This window comes from Amphiura filiformis, chromosome 2 (genome assembly GCF_039555335.1).
Source record: "Amphiura filiformis chromosome 2, Afil_fr2py, whole genome shotgun sequence".
NCBI classification, from domain to species: Eukaryota; Metazoa; Echinodermata; class Ophiuroidea; order Amphilepidida; family Amphiuridae; genus Amphiura; species Amphiura filiformis.
The window spans coordinates 5,333,121-5,353,883 of record NC_092629.1 but is presented as its reverse complement, the minus strand read 5'-3'; the positions used below and the strand labels follow the sequence as shown (position 1 = coordinate 5,353,883).

The 20,763-nt window shown below is 34.5% G+C and overlaps 1 protein-coding gene across 1 annotated transcript in view; it reads right to left on the bottom strand.

The window, feature by feature from the left end:
- Positions 1–20,763, bottom strand: part of LOC140145812 (RNA polymerase-associated protein RTF1 homolog) — a 64,004-nt gene that overhangs the window by 22,094 nt on the left and 21,147 nt on the right.

Genomic DNA, 20,763 nt, shown 5'->3' with positions numbered 1-20,763 from the left:
ATATCTAAAAGATATTTGATATAATGTTCCCTTTTGAAATTCAACATATTTTGGTTTGCTTTACGGAACTGCCAGGGCTGATTTTACAATCACAATTTAATTGAGTGGAAAGACCAGCCATGAATTTCATGCCTCACGCACATTCATGCAATTCATAAATCAGGTATTAAATTTTGCTGCAGAATGCACTGATCATGCAATCAACAGGAAGTAGTTCTGACTATCATCTCTGACTGGGTTTACTGAATTATCTCTATGCGGGTTTACTGACTTGTGAAACTAGATGAAAAAATCAGATACGACAGAGCCTGCAAGACAGCGGAGAAAATTACCTTTTATCCCACTCAAAAGCAGGGCTACATTTGATTGAGGCAGCAATAACAATAACATTTATTATACAAAGGATTATAATCAGAGGCACTTGTGGTGTGTCGGTGAACAGGCTAAATCTTCCATTCCAATATTTTTCTTGTTTTCGTTCGATGTATACAGCTGACTTTCTTGTGCTATTAACGTGCTTGTAACTTGTGAAGCAATAGCCTATTAAAGAGATCTACTGACAGGACATCCGGCTCATCAGAAAAATTTGTTTCAAAGTTACAAATATTTTGAGTGTCATTTGAATAGAAATGGCTGTTCATCGCAATTCACTACCAGAACCACTAAAAGACGAGGAAGCCAAGCACATTCTACATTTCCTACACCTTATGCCTGGTACTTCTTTACTTCTAGCGATAACAGTAGATATTCTACAGCGTGGCACTCAACAAGCAGAGCTGCTTGACATAAAGATGTACTCAAATAAGCAGACACGCCGAATAACTGGACGTCTACGATACAACCATGCAGAACAGGTATTGCATAGAGATGTTGATCAGATTATAAACAATATAAAATCTAATAAATGCAGTGATCAGAAAAAACACTTGAAGTTAAAAGTTCTTATGTTGATGAATAACTCTCCATGTGGATCTTGCGTTAAAAACCTACTGAAATTCAAAACCAAACTCCAGCAGTTAGGATTCAACTCTCTTGATTTCAAGATTAAATTTCAGTTCTTTTATCGAGTTTACGACAAAAGGAACAAGAAGAACATTTTAAAATTGCAAAGTGAAGGATTACAATTGACAGCACTGGATTGGAATGAATTTTACAAGAATTATGCAATCTGGGTCAAATATGACCGAGGAGAACCAATGCTCACTACCCCTGTCGAGGATGAGAATGAAGAAGTATCTGATGAAGAAATTATCCGGTGTCTATTGACTGTTGCACAGGACTCTGCAGTAAGATTTAAATTAGACCAGAATACAGAAACCAAAGACGCCATAAGTAGTCTGTTGCAAGGATAAACAATGAAGTGACAAAAAACATACACCCCAGGGTGTTGCATGTTTCCAACAGGGGGGCGTTTATTAGAAGTAAATTTTCTGTGAATTTTTTTTTGAAAATCGGGTTCAATTTCCTGATGGTGCTCCTGTAGAAAGGAGGAATTTACGACTATACTTACTACTACTGGTGGCGGCACATAGAAAATTATATTTCGTGGTAAATACAACAAAATTGCACCCGTAAGTGCATTGATCAAGCAAGAATCTGATGAAATTAGTGACATTCTGCCATAATTGGGCAATGAAATGGATGGTAGTTTGAGTCATGTTGTCCATGAAAGTTAGCGATCGTCACTGACATGACTGATGCAAGTTTTAAGCTTATTCACACGATATGGCATGGAAATGTTTGCATTTTTGTCAATTTTTCATTGAAAAATTGGAGGGGCATTTGGAATGTTTATTACAGACTATACGGTACCGTATGTGAAATATATGTAGAAGACTGATGAGGATTACATGATGAGTGCATCATTTGCAATTCTGTACATTTTGACATACTTTGAGGGTCTCTATTTGCTTCTATTATGTATTTCTTTTTGAATGTTTTTTTGTTGTTGTTGCTGGAAACATGATCCATCAGCAGAGTCTTCATGATCAGAGTCAGTTTTTCAACAAGAAGAGGTACTATAGGGCCTCACAAAAAACACACAATTTTTAGGCCAAAAATCACACAGTTTCTTCAAAAATCGAAAAAATCAGTGATACTCCAAAACAAAATAATTTAAATTTTCCCCCACACATTTGGAGAGTGCAAGTAGAGCCAATTGCTAGGATCATATGTGGTTTGATATCATGCATACCCGGTACTAATGTATTCAATTTTTTTTTTTCCAAATGTCCAAAAATTTTTGCTTTTTTAGTCAGGCCTAAACTATTATCTGTTTGCCTTACTTGAGTCAGTACCACGCAAGACTTAATACATGCTCACTGACATCACTGTCTTAAGGAAACCCAATGGACCCGAGACGAAAATACTAATGTCAATGAAAAGGTACCTGATCAGGCTCAGAAATTTGACGCGAATCCGTGAATCGATTCGTGCAAAGATCAACCATATGGATTTGCGTAGTGCATTGGCAGTTTACAGACAAAAGTAATATGTACCAAGTTTGACTCCTGGTTTGACTATTTATACTTCATTTTTTAAGCAACAGAACCCCCAAAATGGCGAATTATGGTATAATTTACTTTTAAAATCATTAATTAATAATTTGTACAATAATAAGGTTTGAAAAAGTGAATTTATTTTCAAAAACTTCAATTGCTTAAGTAGATAATGGGACCTGTTTAGTCAAGGGTTTGGTTATTAGCCATCCATGCATCTTTAAGGGTCCTTAGGGCTGGGGTATGAACGTTTGGACAGTTGGGACATTAGAGCACATCAGACATATCGAATTGCATTCTGAATACGAAGAATGTCATTCTGATATCAAATAATTTGATTTTTTGAAATTAGCAATTTAATACACATTTTATGGCAAATCATTAAAATTGATATTTTTGATATTTAACAGTACTTGAAGTAAACTTTATAAATCTGATGATTTATACTTAAAGTGTATGTAGGTGGGATGAAAAGCCGATGATCAATTGAAAATTTTGACCTTTGATATTGAAGATATGGATTTTTTTCCCCAAAACACCAAAAAAAATTAGGTCTTTTTGGGAAAAAAATCCATATCTTCAATATGAAAGGTCAAAATTTTCAATTGACCGTAGGCTTTTCCTCCCTGCTACATACACTTTTTAAAAGAATATATCATTAGATTTATATAATTTACTTGAGGACTGTTATATATCAAAATTTGAAAAATATCAAATTTTTATAATTTGTCATAAAATTTGTATTATATTGTGATTTTCAAAAATGAAAATTATTTGATATCAGAAAGACATGCTTCAGTATTCAGAATGCAATTCGATAGGTCTGAGGTGCCTTCATGTCCCACAAAAAATACTGTCGAAACGCAATAAACGCTCATTTTAGATCCCTTAAGAGCAGCCAAATCTTCCTAGCAAAGTTCCTTGTCATTCGTAATGCTTCATGGGTGCTGGTTGCTTAGAAACGGCATTTTTATCAGCTTTCCAGCATCTTCATTGGCTATGCTCTCTTTGCTTAGTATTTGCATGGTATCATTTGGTTTTTGTCTGTCACACCGGAAGGATGGTTTTTGTCCCACCCACCCACCCAAATATGGGGGTGAAATAATGAGACAATATAAATTTTATTGTCAGGTGAACAAAATAATATTGTGTTGATTTCAATTTTATTGGTAATTTGTTTGGAATTATTTGTAAAATGTATACTCGGTTGTATCATTAAATAGTCTTCCTTTTGGGGATATGTTTCAATGGGTCTATGCTGCAAGTGAAGTAAAAAGGGTTAGTAAAATGCTGAGTTCCTTTATATCCTGAGGGAGCTCTTTGGCAGAATTGAGGTCCCCTTTTCTACCTGTGGTGTATATTTAGTTTATAAGCAGAGTTCCTTTTTATCCTGAGGGAGCTCTTTGGTAGAATTGAGGTCCCCTTTTCTACCCTTGGTATAGTTTGAAAGCAGAGTTCCTTTATATCCTGAGAGAACCCTTTGGTAGAATTGAGGTCCCCTTTTTTACCCGGGATGGAAAATTTGTTTGCATAACCTTTTTGTTTTAGCAAATCCTTTATTCGAAATTGTGGTGTATATATTAATATAGTATAAAAGGAAGATACTGATATTGATAATGATGATTAATGAGATAATTGTTATGAGGTAGTCATAAGATTGGTACATTGTGTTGTAAATATTATAAAACGAAAACATTAGTAGCAGCAAGAAATAGTAATGATCTTTTCCGCCATTTGATTGAATCATTAACAAAAATTGAAATTGGAATTGATAACAAGTCTAATTTAATAGTTTTGTTAGTAATGCTTTTAGCTTGTTTGGTTTATAAAAAGTATAATGCTGAATAACTTTCTTTGAAGAATTTAAATCTGATATTTGTTGACGCTTAGTTATATGTCATTCTTGAGTTAAGATTATTATATATTGGAAGTGAGTAATGGCATAAAGCACTTTCGGTGTGGCAGGTGAATGCCTTGTATCAAAGTTTGTGTCTCTTTACCCCATTAAGGGGGTACTACACCCCTGTGGTAAATTTGTGACTATTTTTGCATTTTTCTCAAAAAATAATAACACACTGGTAACAAAAAATATGTATATTATTGGGGCAAGGAATCCAATTACTACACTGAAATTTCAGTGACTCAAGACAAGCGGTTCAGTATTTATGATAGGAAATGAGGTACATCCTAACGGTACCTTATTTCTTATCATAAATAACAAACCGCTTGTCTTAGGTCACTGAAATCCCAGTGTAATAATTGGATTCCTTGCCCTATAATATACATAACTTTTGTTACCACTGTGTTATTAGTTTTTGAGAAAAATGCAAAAATAGACACAAATTTATCGAGGGGTGTAGTACCCCCTTAATAAATTTGTGTCTATTTTTGCATTTTTCTCAAAAACTAATAACACAGTGGTAACAAAATTACGTATATTATAGGGGCAAGGAATCCAATTATTACACTGGGATTTCAGTGACCCAAGACAAGCGGTTCGTTATTTATGATAGGAAAAGAGGTACCGCTAGAATGTACCTCATTTTCTATCATATATTCTGAACCGCTTGTCCTGAGTCACAGACATTTCAGTGTAGTAATTGAATTCCTTGCCCCAATAATATACATAACTTTTGTTACCAGTGTGTTATTATTTTTTGCTAAAAATGCAAAAATAGTCACGAATTCACCATAGGGGTGTAGTACCCCTTAACTATCTATGACCAATACTGATTTGAGAGGGCATTTTAAAAGCAAAAACAGCCATCGGTTGCGGGCCGATCTTTTGTTCGCCAGTGTCGCCATCTTGGATGACTAAATCAGACTGCATGAGGGCACTATTTTATCAATCATTGTGCAGCGGGAGCGGGATGTAGATTTGCGCAAATCAAAAATTCTCTTGCGAGAATCCAAATGGATTCGCCCGCACTGCCACAGATTTCTAGGCCTGCTGATGAAAGAATCATACATGCTGTTTAATTTATAGCTAGATGTTGCACAGAAATAAGCAGTCAAATTTAAATTAGAACAGAATATAGAGACTTTGAGATTTAAAATTTAACAGAATACATGAATAGAGAGACCAGAAGTGCTTAAAAACAGTCTGGCGTGAAAAAATGAACTGACAAAGAAACAAACAGTACATGGTAAACTGTGATTTCACAAAATGAAATGATTGTAATTTTGTCCTGTAATCAAGAAAGTATGAAGTGTTAGAAAAGCACTATTAAATTTAATTCTCTCTTCATGCCAATTTGGTGATCTCAATGTTGTCAATGATATACCGTACTGCAGAGTATAGTCCCACCTTCGAGTAAAGTCCCACCCCAAATTAAAAAAAAAAAAAAAAAAGAATGGGCAAACAAGAAGAAAAAAAAAAAGGGTCATTCATGGTTGATTTAAAAAAAAAAAAAAATATATTATAGGCCTATGTGTTTTGAATAAATTTGTACTCATGTCATACTCTATTAATGATTTCAAAATGCATTAAATTTGTATGCATTTTGAAATCATAGAGTATACATGACATAAGTACAAATGTATTCAAAACACATAGGCCTACAATATATTTTTTTTTTTTAAATCAACCATGAATGATCCTAGCATTTAGGTCTAGGTCCAGGGACACTCCAAAGACGAAAAAATAAATAACTTTAAAAACAAAATTAAAAGTATAGTCCCCCCCCCCAATTTTGACAAATGTTCACCCCAAAACGGAGTGGGACTATACTCGCGTCAGTACGGTACTATAGTGGGAATTCCAATTGAATGAACGCAGCTTTTAATAGCGTGACAAATTTTTGCGTACACTGCGTGATGTACGCCAGCGTGTCGCGACTGTGCGTGAGTAATGCGCAAAAGTGAATCAACCATGCCAACGCACTCATGATTGGTTAGCATTGTATCCAAGGTCGTATGCGTTAACGTTGTAGTTTGAAATACGCGATATACGATCGCGGTTGGATCGAGTGCAGCTGTTGAAAGCTGCGTTCATTCAATTGGAATTCTTACTATAGATTGAAACCATTGATAAGTCAATGACACTGATACTTTTGGTGGTTGTATTTCAGCTTTTTGTGTAATTATAATATACGTATTTTTATCTTGTTCCATCATTGCTTGCCTTTTGTGCAGCGTTCAGAAGCTGTTTGTAATTTATGAGTTTATAATTATTATAATAATTGTTATCATTACATGCATATGAATAAATACACTTGAAAGAAAAATATATAATGCAATACAAAATTACCTAATCATGCAATCAATATATAGAGTTGGGAAGTAGTTCTGGCTGAATCATGGTCAAAATGAAACAATTAGGCCTACATGTATATGGCTCTGGTTTTTTTAACATGTATCAAAAGGCTAAATGACACTTTGGGAGACCCCAGCAGAAATACATGACCTATTTATGGATAAATTTTTATATTTTTATGTAGTGTAGACCTAGGCTAATCTCCCATAGCTTAACAAAATTTGTCCCAGTTTTCTTTCTGTACTTGTGACAAGACCAAATGTCCAATTGTTAACGGAAATTTGTCAACCTAACAAAAGTGACCAATTTGTTTTGTTTACAAAATAAAACCAGATCAGCTCTGAGTATTCTGTTCAATATTTTATGAACACATGTTAGTACAAGATCCAAGAAATCCAAGATTTACCTAAATAATTTCTAATATGAAAAAAATGTGAGCACTTGAAAATTATGTTTCGGACGTTACATTTTCTGTTAACAATCTTGCTCTATTTTTAACATGGTCTAAGTGATTGTTTTATCAAGTAAAACATACACAAATACTTTTAATGTTTGCCTCAGGGCAATATAAATAATTGCAAGTGCAATTTTTGTATTGGTTGAATGTTTTCAAATTATGGTGAAGCATTACTTAAATGGGTCTCATTTTCCGTTAACAGTTTTGTAACATCCGAAAGAATACATATTGTCTTATAATTATGTGAAGAACAATACTAGCTTTGAATTTTCATTATTAAGTTGAAGTAGACATGACAACAAGTATCTAAATGAAAAATGATTTCACTTCCTCTTGACTTTGTGTAAAATGTTGGCCACACAACATTTCCGTTAACAATGGTAACATCCGAATCAAATGTAACATCCGAGACAGAAAGAGTGACATTTTATTGAAGAAATTTAATTAGAGGGGAAATAAAAAGGTCAAATGGATTGGAAATCATGGGAAGGTCATACAATTGTAGTAGAAATATTTTTTACCATACCCAGGTTTGTTCTTTGAGTGTGCAAACTGTTAACATGTCAAGTTTGTTTCGGATGTTACAAGGCAAAATGTTAACGGAAAGTGAGGCCAATAACAGGGCATTGTAGGAAGATTTTAGAGTATACACTTAAATGAATGTGAATTTCTAGTAAATATGGTGTACATTCTCATTTTCCTAATATTGCCAACTCCATTTCACCTTTGTAAACCTTGCTAGTGGAAAAAATTACAAGTTGTTAGCTCTACAATATCTATTGTCTCTGTGCACAACACATAAGATAAAAAATGAAAATATATTCGGTTGAGAGCCCCCGAATAAGAATATATTGATGTTCTTTGCGTTACGTAATAGTATGACTATTCCTGTGTGGGAGAGTGTGTGAGTAACCTCACTTCAGGTTCGGTTTCTATCACGGCAACACGTTCTATTCTGTTGCGCAGTTGTTTTTCCCGCTGATTTACACTACAAAGGTTTTCCATAGTTGGCTGTTTTTATGGCGATATCATCTGTATATTTCATTAAATGTGCAGCATTTCTGTATTTTGCAAAATGCATAAGGTGTACATCCACAGAGCTAGCGCTATATTTATAGTGTTTTTCCTGAACATTGCGAAGAGTTTCTTGGTTCATCATTGTAGGCCTACTCAGAAGCGGCTGGAAGAAAACGCTCCGATTTCACGTGATTAAGTTAAGTAGTTCGATATCCCAGTATTTTAAATTGGGATCATAGTATCGTAATTATTTTAATAGCAGTAATTACTGGTGTATCTGTATTATTTAAACCGTTATTATGAGCTATTATGGCTCGACAGTAGTTGGAGATCAGTTGTTATGGAGCAACTACTTGCATTCCTATGGTTAATTTAGGTTTATTTTCGATCAGATTTCAAGGAGTAGGTATATATCATTAGTTACAAAAATCTCAAAAATACAGGTTAACAAACACGATGCATGATGATCTGTACGTTAATCGACATAACAGGCGATTTGTAGTAACAAGAAAGTCAAGATAAGGCGAGAAGGGATAAGAAGTCGGTAATATTCCGTAATAATATAGGTTTGCCCGGCGCTGTTCGGGAAAAATTGCATGTACTATTCGCATTCACCACTGAGATGCCAGGTAGGTCTCACATCAGCATCAATATTGCATTTAAGAGTTCTGATTTTCATTCATGATTGTTGGTTTTTATCTTCCATACAGTATACAAGACGACATATAGCTGTTTGTACACAATGAAGAATGAGATGGTGGAATTAACAGCGTGATCTTTATCACCGCGTATTGATTACGAAGCTAACGAAGCAAAAGACGGAACAATGTTCGGGGGACTGAGCAAGTTAAGTGAATGATTATAATTTACATAATCACTGTGTTTTTGCATCAATCATTTTAGTCACTCTTGTAGAGATCAATAATTTATTAAATACGTTTTAATCTGGATTGATCAAATTCTAAGTGGAATCCAATATTAAGAGGTGAGTTAACCAAAGAAATGATTGTTTTAGGACTTGGAAAAATATCACAGTAGTAGATTTTAGAAGTGTAGGCGGTAGTTTTTTATACCCGATCTGTTGGATATTGTTTTTATTATTTTGTGCTAGAATGCGATGAGTTTCAGAATCTAATTAGTGTTTTGATGAGTCAAACATTTTTTCAATAAGGATCGCATACCTTAGACCATGTTCCTAGTTTTTATAATAAAATTCCAAGTTTTGTTTGTTTGTTTGTTTGTTTGTTTAAACGGTCGATCTGTGTGGAGACACGCTTGGGTCCTTTAAGTTGGATTCTAGATTTAGACGGTATAGATGTGTTCTCTTTTGATCATGATGGTCATCATATTCAAATAAAGTAAAAATTGTTAGCATCACCAATAAGCTTAATTCCTACGGTGATAGTCCATCCGATAAAAATTGGTTGTTCAGGGACTTTGATTTGCCCCTAGTGGTATTCGGTACCAAATGGACTTAAATATGTCCCGGTGATTATACTAGAGTTACAGGAATGGAATCCTGGTAATTCAGGAAATGCAATATTTCATTGGAAATTATGTTTCAGCCTCGTAGAAGGGTCAATGCTAAATTTGTAAAAACAAAGAAATAGGCAGAGGTGTATTCCTCGGATTAGTTAACAGCCCGGTGTTAACAGGTAAGCCACATTAGCTGGCATACAATCTACATAATGTATTGACACGAATTTAATGATAAATATTGCTGTCTTGTTCTGGTGAGTAGATCTGTAAAGTTGCTGTTTTTTTACTATGCTGTCAGAAAGCAAGTTTTTCAAAACAGTTTGGAAGGGTGTTTGGTCATTGTATAAAGGCGGAAGTGTAAATGCTCTCGAGCAGCAGGTTTACCCAAACAGTTTGGACGAGTATTTTGTCATGGCATAATGGCAATAGTAATGCTGTCAGACAGCAAGTTTTCCTTCCAGCCAGTTTGGTAGGGTGTTTGGTAATGGCCTAATGGCAAAAGTAATGTTCTTAGGCAGCAGGTTTATCCACACAGTTTGGATGAGTGTTTTGCCGGGGTGTTTTGTCATGGTCTAATGGCAATAGTGATGATGTCGGACGGCAGATTTTCCCAAACAGTTTGGATCAGTGTTTTGTCATGGTGTTCGGCAAAATTATTGCTGTCAGACATGTCAGACAGCCGATGTTGTTATCCAATCACTATTGGATACCGAGATAAGCTCAATCAGTTGATGAGTTTTTAGTAATCATATTATATCTATGCTCTCAGACAGCAGGTCGTTATCAGAAAACAGAAATAACAGGTAGGCCTATGTGAAGTATAAGCGGTTTATACTGATTGTATGACTTCTGATCCTCGTTTTTGGGTTGGTTTTCAGCATAATTGTCAAAGAAGACACACAGTGCAATTTTACTGTAACCAAAATTCTTATAAAATAAATTAACTGTTGGGCGCTATGACCGGTGGTCACTTGATATGAGTTTATATAGTGGTGCAGACTATTAAGCCATTATACTAGTAGCACAGTGTCATTTAGGACTGGTTGTCATTTTGTAAAATAGATTTACACATTTTTTAATGATATTGTGATATAGTCCTATGCAACAATATTGTGACTGGTTGTCCTTGGATAGTGCAATTAAGTCCGATATTTTGGCTCTTTTCTTTTTCTTTGGTCAGATATTTAATAATGGTTTAAACTGACAGAAAAGATAGATTTTAATATGGCATTATTTTAGTGGCTAAATGCTATAATACTAGACAGGTATGAATGGTTGTTATTTAGTATCATAAGATGCTAGTGGCTTATACTTTCATTTAAAGCAGATTGCGGTCATTTGGTAAGATATTAGTGGCCCAGTGCAGATATCCCGGCCATGACTTCTCAGTTACTATGGTAAGATATTGATCATAATATTGGTAGGCCCTAACGGTAAACAGGATTGGCTCTTTGGCTGGTCGTTATTCGATATAGCAAGATATTGTAGTGGCAGAAAAGACGGGTAATATCTTCATATGAATGGCTGCCATCTACTAATGGTTGTGGCTTAGGCCTAGTGCCATGTAAGGCAGATGGAGTCTCGATCATTTGGTATTCTTGTCTGAGATTATTATAGTGTCGTAGTCCAGATAATATTAAGGTTATGACTTCAATTCTATTATGCTAAGATATCGATATCAATAATGGTGTGTTCACAATCAAGACAAGCTCTATATGGCTAATCGTCATTCAGTATGGCAAGGTAAGTTAGAGACATAGATCCTGTCATGTACTCATGTTAGTGGCATCTAGTCCGAGATAAGACAGGAGGCCGGTAGTCATACAGTATGACGGGTTATTATGACAATGTGCTTTATAAGGCAGGTATTGTGACCCACTTGTCATATAAATTCATTCAAGATGATATAATGGATCAATGCTATATAAGTCGTGTAATATGATTGGTTGTCATACAGTAGTCTATGTCAATGTTTTAGTGCCTAAGGGAGTTACGTTTTTCGCATAATAGCGTCAGAGAAAGGATTTTTTTAAAGGATTAAGGAGCAAAGATTGATATTCATTTCAAAATTTCAAGCAGGTTGGTATATGGTTCGTCAAAAATGTTAAGATCGGGTCATTATCCAGGATTGTCATTAATTGATATCTTAGAAGTTGTCATACTTTGCAATTAGAGCTACAACTGTTCGTTAATAGTGTACATTGCTAATATGTCGTTTTATTATTTCTTTTTAAGAATCTTCTATATTTAATAGAAGTTCCCTTATGCAAACTTTTGGTTTGTCAGTTCTGAGCTCTTAGCATGGCATATGGTCCACATAAGGCAGAAGACTGGTCTTCATTCAGTATATGTGGTATTATGGCAAAGTGTCATATAGACAAGTATTAAGGCGTAGTGTCATATAGTTTGTCAAGATAATATTGGTCATAGTGTCATATCAGGTAGTATGATTGATCGAGCTGAATTTCTTATTTCTGACAATAATTTCAGTCATGACAATTCCGATCTGAAGATTTTGAAATTTGATTTTATTATCTTCATCACTCGGAGGGATTAGGAGTTCTCATCCCAATAATTCATGAGTTGGGTTGTGTTTTTCTGCATGGTAAGGATTGTAGACTCAAAGTCGCAAAATTTGCATTTACGACATTATTAAGTTTCTCACAGATTTGTGTATTTTTTTGCAGATATGTATGTGCGGAAGACTTGCAGATGTTACTGTGAAGCATGGCGATTCGAGGATTGCAATATGGACATTTCTTAATTTAATAATAGGCCCATTCCATTTTCACAAATTTGATTTGGGTTAATCTAAGTATTAATCAAAGAGACTAACCAGATTGGCATTTTTGGATCATATGTAAAGTTTAGTAAAGAGTGACGACTCTGATGTGGTTCCAACTGTTGGAATGCACGGTGGATTTGACTTCCACGATTATGGTATTTTTTGCCAGCAGCCCTGACTTTGGACTTCATAGCATGGCACAGTATGTGCTTCTCGTTTGGCAGCAATAAACCGACACCAAAATGCTATATTTGTTGTGTGTATGTTGTGTGATGTATGGATAGTCATAGTAAGGGTTTAGCAAAGAAATGAAAATATATTCGGTTGAGAGCCCCGAATAAGAATATATTGATGTTCTTTATGCTACGTAATAGTATGACTATTCCTGTGTGGGAGAGTGCGTGAGTAACCTCACTTCAGGTTCGGTTTCTATCACGGCAACACGTTCTATTCTGTTGCTTGCAGTTGAATTTAAGTAGTGTGTGTCAAGTTGCTTCTTCTCAGAAGCATGATTGTTTAGAATCATTAGTAAATATTTTTATTAAAGCCAGTTTTAGTCTCGGGTGGGATTTTGGTCGATTAAGACTGTTTATAGCGGGAAGGAAGGAATCAACACCACGTTGGCATGGGATAGCCTAGGCAGGAGCCAAGTACTATGCCCTCAGATTTTTCTTGTTCAACAAAAATAAAAAATAACAAATAAAACATTGTGTTCAAGTTTTTTTGAGGTTGCGCAGCCCCCTAGTTATCACGTTGATTCCTGTGGTAGGCTGCCCTATTGTATTAGCGTAGGCATGATATCCTAGTTCTGTATAGCATGGCACAGTATGTGCTTCTCGTTTGGCAGCAATAAACCGACACCAAAATGCTATATTTGTTGTGTGTATGTTGTGTGATGTATGGATAGTCATAGTAAGGGTTTAGCAAAGAAGCAACATAATTAATTTGGTTCACTCCTTTCAAATTAATTTCATTACTGACATATACACATTTCCTAAGAAAATTATTTTAAATTTGAAAAGCAACTTACACTGAATATTTCTCCATACACTAGCAAAATACTTTGATTTAAAATGTGTTTCGGATGTTACCCGTTTTTTGTTAACAAGTCCAAAATGAAGTTGTAATTTCAATAAACATTATAATATTTTAGCATTAGATGATCTAAAATTTATTGAAAATAATAAGTAGCAATTTTGTCATAATCATTTATTTCAAAATTGAAAAAAGCTGCATTTTCATAAAAAGTGACCATTTTAACATAAAATATATAATAGTATGTACATGTGTTAGGCCTATATTGGAATCACTTTGCACATATACCAGAAACGAAGCAGGAGAAATACTTATTATGCTTCATACAGCTTCATTATGTCTGATAAAACAATAAATTATCAATGGAAACAAATTAGCCACTAAGAAAAATACTCTTAACAACAGAACAAGTTTCATGGGAATTATTTGTTAACACAGACTTATGAGCTGTTTTAATACAATCAGTTTTTGCATATTTTATATGTGTGCAAATGATAAATGATCGTGCCTTGCATTAAAAAATTTCTGAGTGTCCATCATGGCAACATACCTGTTGTATATGGTCATTTTCACGGTAAAGGGTGTAACTTTTGATTTTTAGGGTCAAAATTTCAAACCACTTAAATATGTTTCTGTTTACTGAAATCATGCATAGAAGCAACTTAAATTCAAGTAAAATAATGTTTCAAGGCTTAAACCTTTTGATTTCTAATAAAAAATTGACATTTGCATAACATTTTGGTTAAAATCTAAGAAAAAATGTATTTTACATAACCTCAGAAAATTTTGACATGAAAGCTGGAATACATGTGAAATTCCATTCCAAAGTAAGTCAACAGATATAAGTTAAATTTTATACCATGTTTTGCTATGTTTGTAATTGCAGTTTTGAAAATTTTTAACATCAAGTGTCATTTACAATGGAAATTTCCAAACCTTAAACATATTTTTTAAGTTTTAATTGGGTTCCTAAAATAATTTGAATGTCTAACTTCATGTACAAATACTACTTGATGAAAGGAACCTCCCATCCAAGTTTCACAGAAATTGGAGTTATTTTTTAGTTTTTGTTATTCAAGCGATTTGTGTTTCGGAGGCTTCAGTTAACAACACAGGTGATCATAAAAGTAAAATATTTAGCTAAGTACTACAAGTTGACATAAAAAAAATAGGTAAAAAATATCACAATTACCAATTTTCATGCTTTGCTTCTAAGTATTGAATTTCAGTTGTGACAAAAATTAAATTATCACAGCAAGTCATTTTTTTTGTTTCGGAGGCTTCATGTTAACAATTGTTAAACATTGCAGAAGTAGTTTTTTGAAAACAACAGTGTTGGGATCATCTAAGCTGTTATTTTCTTGTGTGTATTGAATCAATGATTCTATCGGCAGATATTGTAGATTTATCACACATTAGTTTTTTTCACCCATTTGTTAAGTATGGTGTTTTTTGCATGTGAAGCCTCCGAAACAGGCTTTTTAAGGTATCAGTATATTTTTCAAACATTAACCATAATGTCAATTTTTTTTTAAATTTTATGACATTCTGCACATATCAAGTAATAATTACAATGCAGATATCAGTATGAAACACACCAATTTAGATATGCATAGATGATAATTAAGTTTACTGTTGTTTGGAGGCTTCATTTGTTTGGAGGCTTCAATTGTTAACGGAAAGTTTGTATTGGGTCCCATTTTCAAACGGTGATATATATCTCCACGATTTAAAAACATGTGACTTGAGGATCTACTTTGCTACATTTTGATAAATAGATTGGATGAGCTCTTTTATTTATATTTGCACAAGCTTGCTGAACAGTTTGTTTCGGAGGCTTCAAAAAGGTTAACGGAAAAACGGCTATTTGTAGTTAAGATTTTATAAAAATTTTAAAAGCTTGCAAAACGGCTAATTTTTGTTACCCATTTCAAGTTAAGATAACAACTGTTATAAATCAAGAAGAAGTGAAGAAATAACCAAGAATTATGAACCAAAGCTACACCCACAAAGTTTGTTAACAATTGTTAACGGAAAATGAAGCCTCGAAACGACAAATATCGAAGTCCGGTTCTCAAAAATACAGGGCCGTTCACAATTAAATCTAATGTGGAAGTGTTTACTGAACATATGACTGTACTTTCAGGATAAGAAAAATTATCCATGAACTAACTGAAGAAAACACAGGGTTTTACAAAAATGTTACTGTTTTTATAGTTTTTCAAAATGGCAATATTAAGTACATTTAAGCCTGCTAAAACTGAACGCAGTAACTCCCAAAGCTGATTATGCTACCCAAGGTAGCTGCTAACTAGATGACTTATGTGGCCAAAAATTATGGAATTCTGTGGCTTTATTAGAACACTACGGATTAAAATGTTAAAAATCCAAAGTTACACCCTTTACCGTGAAAATGACCATATGCAATGATCTCATGTTTGTTAATTCAACTTCCAACCATCAAACTTTGTAAAAATGTTAACATCATGTAACATCCGAATCACTGCCTTTAATTATACACGTATTTGTACATATTTGAATCATTTGAATAATTTCAACAGGTTTTCTTATTCAAAGTGATTGATATTTATGCTAAAATAATGAAATGTCACAAATGTTTCCCTCAATAAGTTCAATTAGATTGCAATTGCATGTTAACAAAATGTAACATCTGAAACACTCTTAAGTTGGGAAGACATACAAGAAAGGCTGATTATGCTTGTAAGAAAGGTGTAGCCCTTTGTATTATCAACTTAATGCTTCAGGGAGCTAATTAATTTGGTTTATTATGATGTCCAGTGCACATTTACAATAAGGATGTGAATAACAATGTATATGAATAAATGCCAAATCAGTACATGTATATCACATCTAAATTAAAATTTTCTTCAGTAAGATGAAAATATCATTTAATGATGATAAAATTTGCAAGTAATAGGTTTAATCATCTGACAGTGATTATCACTTACATTTTTGAACTAGTATGTGCTTAGAAATAGGGCCAGATACCTGCAAATAATGCATGTTAACATAATAATGTAACATCCGAAACCCACAAGTATCTAGAGTTACATTTTTACTATAAAGGCATTATCAAACTTATTTTGATATGTCAGTACTTGGTTATCATTACCTTGTTCACATATGGATTAGCAATATATGTGGATGAAATTAATTACATTTAGAGCATATTTTTGACCACCAAACCTGCTATTTTGCCCATTTTTCAGTTTCATATGCCTGGAAAGTTACCTAAAAGTGATCGCAGAATGGCCATATTTGGTCAATAGTAACTTGGACTCATTATTTTCCTATGACAACTAATTTGGTAACTAATGGGCATTACAGTAAGCAATATCTAGCTTTGGCAACAAGTTGCTTTTTTAAGAAAAAATCTCATTTGGCTAAAGGGTCTACAAAGTTTACAGACCAAATGAACAGAATTAAGCTCCAAGTTTTATATTTTCATAAAATTCAAGTCATCTGCTTTGAGAAATGACATATTTTAAGTGTCTTCTGTCAATTTCATATTTACCCTCTCAGTTCACACTTTTGATACATGTTAAAAAAACCAGAGCCATATTGCAATATGCACCTCATGCAATCAATGTACATTTACTGAATCGTCTAGCCTGTAAAAAAACTCTGTGTGGGGTTTAATGTGTATGTATGTAACCAATGGTGATAAAAAGCCGTACTGTTTGTCAATTACATGAAAAGTCACATAAGAACAGACAAAACCTGCAAAACAGTGGAAAAAAATATCTGGTTCAAAAGCAGAGCTACATTTGTAAAGGACACTTCAATAAAGTGGCACGGAGATGAGCAGGATATCTTCCATAGTCATTACTATTCTTGTTTTCATGTCATTCAATGTATAATTGTACGCTTACAGAGCTATGTCTTTGTGCCATTGTGCAGCAATACACATGTAGCCTTGGAAATACTGACTGTTGATTTTGAACAAATTTTGCATCTCAGTTGAAAAATGGCTGATCATCGCCATTCACTACCAGAGCCACTGGAATACCAGGAAGCCAAGCACATTTTGCAGTTTCTGCACCTCATGCCTGGCACTTCCTTACTCCTAGCAATAACACTGGATAATGTATGGCACAGCACAAAGGCATCTGAAACAAAGCTTCTACTTTTACACATGTACTCAAATACACAGACTACAGACCAAATAACTGGACAAGTACGATACAACCACGCTGAACAGGTACTTCATGGAGATGTGGACCGGATTATCCAACTGATAAGATTTGCAACTTCTGAACTCACCAGTGATCAGGAACAACACTTGAAAGTGCTTATTCTGATGAACAATTCTCCGTGTGCTCCTTGCGCTAGCAAACTCCTAGCCTTTAAATACAAACTCCACAGGCTAGGATTTATATGTCTATGTAAATCTCTGAAATTCCAGATCAAATTTCAGTTCTTTTACCGACCCTACCACACCGAGAACAGACAAAACTTGTTAAAATTGCAAGACGAAGGAGTGATATTAATGGAACTGGATTGGGATGAATTTTACAAGAATTACTCAATATGGGTGAAAAGTACACACACAGAACTGCCACGTGTACAAACACTTCCTGCCCCAGATACAGTAGAAGAGCCCAAATTGATACCACTGGGCAGCTTGCTGGGTGCAGTTTTACTCCAAATGGTCTGCATTTCTCTCTTTCTCTTCATACAATGGTCATTCCTTATAACATACACGTACATGTATTTGCTACTTGGGTTTCTGTTTTTCCCAACTGTTCACTTTGCTCTAATCATAATAAAGTTACTCCCATTTTTGATTCCTGTGAAATTCTTCACCATCTGTTTCGCTTTACTGCATTGTTTGGAAAGAAACACTAACCAGAAAAAGGGAGGATTAGTCGCAAGGCAAGCCGGCACGATATTCAACAGAAGAAATCTGAATCAAGATGCCGAAAAGGACTTATCTGATGAAAAAATTATTCAACGTCTATTGGCTGTTGCACAGGACTCTGCAGTGAAATTTAAATTAGAACAGAATCTGGAAACCAAAAATGCCATAAAAGGTTTGCTGGTATCGAGGTGAAATGTCTCAAATTAATCCAGATTTCATCCCTGGGCTACCCACAATTTCCGGGTGGGTGAAATTTCACTAAAATTGGTAAGGCCAAAAAAAAAGGGTTTGTCTCAAAGCTTGCGTATGCATTTGTAAAATGGCGAGATTTGAAAAAAAAAAAATGCGGGGATTTTTTTGTAGTTTTTTCCAAAAATTCCGCGAAAATCAGACTTTTTTCCTCAAAATACCATAAAAGTCGGGGAAAAATGCATTTCGCATTTGTTTTCAAACCACTCGTGAGCTTTGAGACAAACCTTTTTTTTTTTGCCTAATCACAAATCGACTGTTTTTTCATGATTTCTTTGGAAATACAAATTGGAGCGCCAAATTTCAGGATGGTAATGAGAAAAATATGATCTAAAAAGTATTATGATACCAAAAACTCTTCAACAATCTATGGCAATTTGACCCTGAACTACAAAATGACCTTGACATTTTTTGTCTCGCTACAGAGCCCAAAAGTAGAGATACATGTCTGACAATAATTATTTTTTTTACGTATTTATTTTATTTTATAACACAAAATAAAACTGATCAACATAATGTAAGATTATTTATTAAAATGATCATGGTCAAAATGAAACAATTAGTAATGCAATATCGGTTCTGAACCTAATCATGCAATCATACATGCATCTACACGTATCTGAATCAAGGAAAAAAACCCCTCTGTGTGGGGTTTAATGATGTGTAAACAATGTAACCAATGGTGATTTTGATAAGGCTAAAAAAAATAATACTATGTCTCAAAGCCCATGGCAGTTTCACAAACGAATGCGGAATGAGATTTTTATTTTTTTGAAACTTGATTTTGAATTAAGATGTCAATTGTGGTTGATTTACACAATTGAAGTACAAATATCAATTGTTTTATACCTATACACAAATGCAAGTATCGAATCCAGTAGCTTTTCTTCCAAATTTGTCACAGAATTTCATGATTTTACTGCAAAAAATAATGAAAAAAAATAATAATAATAATTTGCTGTTTCAGCTGACATGTAGCTTATAAATGATTGTGAAATTTGCACATAATTTTTAGTACCGTAGTTGTAACAATGTTATAGAAATGCTGACACCAACAAACACATTTTTTTTACATACCAGTATTGATTATTTAATTGATCAATACCATGGGCAGTGATTTTGACGCAATTTAGGGAAAACCCAATGTTGTAATTGAGAACTGGGACATATGTGTACATGTACACATGCAGCACAGACCAAACAAGATAGCTAATGCAAAGAGTGCTTTTGGTTTTTAAATCAAACTTGAAATTTGTTTCCTGTAATTCATATAGAGGGAATATTAATGTGATCAACTGATGAGTATTATATGAACAAGTCGAGTTAAATTCATTTTTTTTTCAGGTAGTGTAATACAACAATCGGAAGAAAATGTTTACACCTAGACAAAATCCTACTGCAACAAAACGATGCCATGACTGTGAAGAGCAATGTGGATTCAACTTGAATGGCAACTGTGACAGTTCTGTCAAGCGGCAGAAGTTGGATTTGAGCTTAATAGAAAACTCACAGTTGTCTTCAAATTGTTCCCCACATGATGTCAATGGTGATGACATGAAAAATGGCACAGAGAAGGTTACTGCCAATCCGACACAGCACACTGTTAAAAAACGACGCCATGACTCCATAGAGGAACAACACGGAAACCTGGACGGGAACCTGGACGGGAACCTGGACTGGAACCTGGACGGGAAACTGGACGGGGAAAACTGGACGGAAACTGGACGGGAAACTGGACGGGAAACTGGACGGGAAACTGGACGGGAACCTGGACGGGAAACTGGACGGGAAACTGGATGTGAACCTGGATGTGAACTGCAAGCCTTCTGTCAAAAGGCAAAGGTTGGATTTTCATCAAGGATTCCCTACAGAAAATGTCCCATCTGATGGTGATGAAGTACAAAATAGCACAGAGGTGGTAAGTGGTGAACATCAACTTGAGAGTGAATGTTCAAGAAATACATCTGTATGCAGTCAAGAGGATGTATTAGAAGAGGTGAAAGGTAATAAGGATGTGGTTAAAAAATCTGTAAATCCTTCTACTACATGCAGTCAGGAGGACTGTCAGAAGACTACTGATCAGACAAAATGTTTGACAAATTCTCC